Source organism: Prionailurus bengalensis, chromosome B3 (assembly GCF_016509475.1).
Source record: "Prionailurus bengalensis isolate Pbe53 chromosome B3, Fcat_Pben_1.1_paternal_pri, whole genome shotgun sequence".
NCBI lineage: Eukaryota > Metazoa > Chordata > Mammalia > Carnivora > Felidae > Prionailurus > Prionailurus bengalensis.
The window spans coordinates 101,005,063-101,011,062 of NC_057355.1; positions in this window are offsets into that span (position 1 = coordinate 101,005,063).

Here is a 6,000-nt window from a genome sequence, read left to right on the forward strand (position 1 = left end):
CCTCTGTGCCTGGATTAGGTTTCTCCTCTTTGGTTCCATAAGTTCATATAATTGTGCTTAGCACATGGAATCAAATAGTATTTATGTAGAATTTCTTCCCCTTTCAACAGAGGGGTAGTGAACTTGCCTCGGTAGTCTCGGGTTGCCCAGCACTTAGCATTTTGTGTGTGCTTCACAAGATGACTTCTGAGTGAATTAATGAATGTACACATAAATTAACTAATGAACTTGAAAAGATAACAGCATGAGATGTCACAGGGCAATGTGTGATTATGTTTTAAACAAACACTATTAGCTTACAGGCAAAGCAATCATTTGGGGCAGAAGTAAATCTGGATGGGACAGAGGACACAACTGAATTGGAATTGACAAGAGAAAATTCATAAAAGGTGTGGATGTGGGAGAATTGGTGACAAAGTAGGAGCTCAACTACCACCTGATAGGTTGGAAAAAAACAAAAGAAACTTATCTAAAATTCATACAGAAAACATTTCAATATCAAGATTATCCAGTCAAGAAACAAGTGTGGCTCCAAACTCAGGGACTCTAGACTCAGCATGATTCCAAGTAGACCAGACAGAGTTCCAAAGTGAAAAAAGGGTGGAGTAAGTGAAGGCCCTCCCTGCTGAATGTTAAAACTTCTCCCCTACCTCCAGCAGATCACATGTAACTCTCAGCTCCAAAACTTGCAGACCTTATGCATACCTGCTTTCCACTCATTGCCTCATGCCTGACCCCTCCCTCTCCTATTCTAAAAGGAGAGTGGAGAATTCTTCTAGGAATAAACAACAGCATCTGAAACAACAGAACAGTTAGTCCCCCTACTCACACACTTAGAATTCAACTTCCTTTTTATTTAATGCCTCAGTCTATGATCAGAAAACCAAGGCTCACAATGTTGTTAAGGAAAGCCTCCAACATGACATAGCTCAAAACAAATAAGAAAATAGGAACTTTGAATGAAAAAAGGGAAGGAAGAAAAAACAAAAAGCTGTAATCAATATCATCAAACATGCAAGAACAGGAGTCTATAAAAGGAAAAATTACAGAGCAAGAAACAGATCTTGGAAACTATATGATAGCCAAAATAAGGTTTCGACAGAAACGTTGAGGAAATCTCCTAAATAGTGATATAAAAAGACAAAGAGGTAGAAATAAATGAAGAGATGGAAAAAATAGAAGGTTAATTAAAGGAGAACAGAGTCTGATTAATAAGGGTACCAGTAAGGGAGAACATGAAAATGGAGAGGAAATCATCTTAGAGGTTATTCAAGAAAATAGCCAAAAATGAAGGATGGCTATCTAGATTGATAGGGACACTGAGTGCCCAGTTCACTGGATGAAAAATTCCCCTGACAGATAAAATTTTCAGACAGAAAAACAAAACACCCAATATCCTACAAAGAATTAAGAATCAGAAAGGCACTGATCAGAATCAGAAGCACTGGAAGTTCCAGGACAATGGAGCAAGGCCATTTAGCCAGCCAAGCTATTAATCAAGCCTGAGAATAGAATTAAGATATTGTTATGTATGAAGAATAATGTATATCTTTAAATCCTTTCTCAGAAAATTATGGGAGGATATGACGCAACCAAAGGAGTAAACCAGAAATGAGGAGACATGGGTATCCAGAAAGAGGAGATAGCACCCAAGACAGGACTTAAGAGAACTTCTGAGAAGACAGCCCTAGGACCCAGATTAGAGCGAGGAGGGAGGCCTCAGGAGGAGTGTCGCCATGTAAACTGGACGGACACCTGATGTGACTGACTTTATGGAAAACACTACTCAGAGGAAGTTAATAATTATATTGTAAAGTTGGGGAAAAGTGATTTAAAAAAAAAAAAAAGAGCATCTAAAAAATGAGGCAGCTTTTTAGGGCACCTGGGTGGCTCAGCGGGTTAAGTGTCCAACTCTTGACTGGCTCAGGTCATGAGCCTCCAGGTTCATGAGTTCGAGCACCATGTCAGGGTCTGTGCTGGTAGCATGGAGCTTGCTTGGGATTCTGTCTGTCTGTCTGTCTGTCTCTCTCTCTCTCTCTGCCCCTCCCCCACTCACTGTCTTTGCCTCTCTCAAAATAAATAAAAATAAACTTTAAAAAAACAAGGCAGCTTTTAAGTCCTGGAAGTTCAAATACCTTTACAATAAAACAAATGTAACTATTGTATATTGCTTGATTTATACAGCCCCACAATGAGACAAATATGGGATGTGATTTAACCAAACTTGTGTATATTATATGTATTGGAGGACAGAGGTAGGGAAAGTAGGGATCTGAAGTGATATAAGGATGCTAAATCTTTTTTTTTTTTCTCCGTTTTTTATTTATTTTTGGGACAGAGAGAGACAGAGCATGAACGGGGGAGGGGCAGAGAGAGAGGGAGACACAGAATCGGAAACAGGCTCCAGGCTCCAAGCCATCAGCCCAGAGCCTGACGTGGGGCTCGAACTCACGGACCGCGAGATCGTGACCTGGCTGAAGTCGGACGCTTAACCGACTGCACCACCCAGGCACCCCCAAGGATGCTAAATCTTTATCTTCCTTATTAGCAAGTGAAAAGATAAATCCTAAAATTGATCTATCAAGAAATAGAGCATAAGCATATTATTTACAAAGAAAACATGGAAGAAACGTGTTGAAGGGTTGGGGAATGGGACCTAGGGGTAGAATAGGGTGGGATAATGGACTCCTCTTTCCCAATCTAAATGTTGTAGTACTTTTTACTTTTTTAGTTTTTTTTTTTTTTAATTTTAAGAGAGAGAGAGAGAGAGTATGCGTGCTTGAGCAAGCAGGGGAGGGGCAGAGGGAGAGAGAGAGAGGGAGAGAGAAAGAGAATCTTAAGCAGGTTTCACACTCAGCAAAGAGTCTGAGGGGGGGCTGGATCCCATGACCATGGGATCATGACCTGAGCAGAAAGCAAGAGTCAGACCCTCAACCAGGGTGCCACCCAGGCCCCCCAAAGTGTTGTAGTACTTTTTTAAAAAGGTCTTTATGTATTATTTTATTAAAGAAGAGTATTTCCCAGAAGTCTAGGAATTCCAACTTCTATTTCTACCTCAACATCTTACTGCTTAGCCATAGATACATTTAATTACATGAATTCTCGTGGGCATTTAGGGAGAGATATTTGGGATGACAATTTTCCAAAAACTCAAGTGTTGTGGCTGATTTGCAAGCAAAAGTAGTTGCTACTTGCCTATCTGGTACTGTTTCCCAATTTCTCTCTAGAATAATCAGTTCCTGTCCTATTAGTTATCTGTCACTGTGTAACAGATTACCACAAAACTTAATAGCTTAAAACAAATGAATATTTATCGCCTCACAGTTTTTGTGGACTTTTGTGCAATTCAGGAGTAGTTGAACTGGGTTGTGTGACTCAGTCTCTCACTATGCTGCAATCAAGACTAGGGCTTCAGTTATCTGAAGGCTTCCCTAGGGCTGGAGGCTCTGCTTCCAAGAAGCTTCACTCATATTGCTGCTGGCAGGAAGCCTTAGTTTCTTGCTGGCTCTTCCTTGGCATGTGGGCCTTTCCATAGATCTGTTGATATGTCCTCATGGCATGACAGCTGGCTTCCCCCAGAGGGAGTAATCCAAGGGAGAGTAAGGAGGAAGCCCCAATACCCATTATGACCTAGTTTTAGTAGTTGTATAACGTCACTTCCACTTTATTCGACTCTTCTAGAGCAAGTTGCTAGATCCAGGGAAGGGGAATTAGGCTCTACTTCTTGAAGTGGGCAATATTAAAGAATTTGTATATGTATTTTAAAACCGCAGCACCCATCAATGACACATCATAGGTAAGTAGATTAGGAGATTATCCGTAATATTTTTTTTGAAGATCTAAATCTATCTCATCACTGTTTGTTATGACATCATTTTAAGTGACCCCCCCCCCCAAACTAAGATATGCCTAGTTTCCTAAAAACTCTTTTTCTCTACTGTATGGTATTTTTATTTTTATTTTTTATATTAAAATTTTTTTAGTATTTATTTTTGAGAGAGAGAGACAGAGTGCAAGCAGGGGAGGGCAGAGAGAGAGGGAGATACAGAATCTGAGGTGGGCTCCAGGCTCCAAGCTATCAGCACAGAGCCTGATGAGGGGCTCAAACTCTCAAATCATGAGACCATGACTTGAGCTGAAGTCAGAAGCTTAACCGACCGAACCACCCAGACATCCCTCTACTGTATGATATTTTAAGGTCCTAGAGTACTGATGACTCTTCTTAGTCTTTTTGTATCTGCTTCTATTATAATATCTGATATATTCACATACCCATTCATTCAATAATTTATATATATAATCATCTTCTGGGTATACAATAATAAGCAAGAAATAGTCACAGTCCTTGTTTTTCTAGAGCTTATAATCTACTAGGTGGAAAAGACACTAAACATTTAAGCATGCTTATGAATGTAAAATTACAAGTTGAGGTACATTTTCTGATGAAGAGGGATATGGTCTTACGGGTGCATATAAAAAAGAAACCGGGCTGTTCTGAGCAGCCATGTGGAAAATAGATAGGAGGTTCATCTGAAGTTGGACTTTCGCCAGATGGGTGACAGAAAAAGAAGAAGGGTCAGGGAGTTTAAAATATTGGTATGTTATGTGCTCATAAATATTTATTGGATTGAACCAAACTGAGCTGTCTTTTTTTTTTTTTTCTCTGTCTTATCCTCTCTTCTTTATTTCTTGTCAGAGGTGATATCTTTTGGTATCCACGGGCTAGTTTGACCAGAACACTTGCAGCTGAGCAGGAGAAGGGACTACCCGTGCTCAATCCGTCTTCCTTGTTTATTATCTACTGCAATTTACAATTATATTTAGAAAAACAGAATATAATATTCATACTATACCCATAAGATTTTTTCCTAAGAAATTTGAAGACATCTTTTACATGACTTTGGTAATTTAATTTGCATAAATTTGCACTTTATATGTATATGTAGAACATACCTATTTAAACTCAAATATCCAGGACCACTGTATTAGATGAGATCAAATGGCATATATTTGGGGACTCTGACTGAGTCTATTGAATATAACAATAAATTCTCCCCAGGAACAATGCTAGAAGAGGTGCAGCAATGGGGACCTGTTCTGCAAAAATTGAGGTCATTACTACCCTTAAAGTAAATAATTTAAAATCACTATTTAAAACACTACTGAGTGCTTACTGTGTGCCAGACATTGTGTTAATAGACACATATCTTATTTAATACTCATGATATCCCTACGAGACAGGTACAGTTATTACGCTCATTTTACAGAGATTTTTAAAGATTAAGTAATTTGCCCGAAAGCACAGAAATCTGAGTTCTGTCAGACTTTAAAAGCTCCTGACTCAGCCTACTTCAGCGTCTTCATTTTGTGCTCCGTTTCTCTATAGCCCACCCTCTTCCGGTCTCACTGGCCTCCTTTCTGTTCCTAGAAATGAGCCAAGCTCTTTTTTTACCTGAAGATCTTTGCACTTGCTGTTTCCTCTCTCTGAAAGTTTCTTCTCCAGTTTGTTGCATGGCTGGCTCCTTATCTCAGATGTTCTTCTAAATTAGTTCTCCTCACTTTACTGCATAACATCGCCATGTTTTATTTCCATCATAGTATTTATTACACTCTGAAATTATTTTTTCAGATCTTATCCTTAGTACCTCATTCACTGAATGAATGAATAAAATAGCCTACTCCTTCTGTTCCTGGAGGAACCGTGTTACCACCAATAGGCTATCTATGTTATCCTGATAGTCTATCCTGATACAGAGATTACACATTGCCTACTTCACTGCCATCTCAGTGTATCACATAGTCTTTGGTGGTTCCAGGAGAGCAGTGGTCTCACAATATCGAGGCCTCTCAGGGGACGAACAGACAACACCTTCCTGCTTTACCCAGCTCGACCTGCAGGGGACGGTGTCGCTGGAGGCCTCCTTCAGCGCACGCCGGCGCCCTAGGTGAACCGAGACGCAGAAGTGGGAGATGTGGAGTAGAGAGGCGGGGCCAACCGGA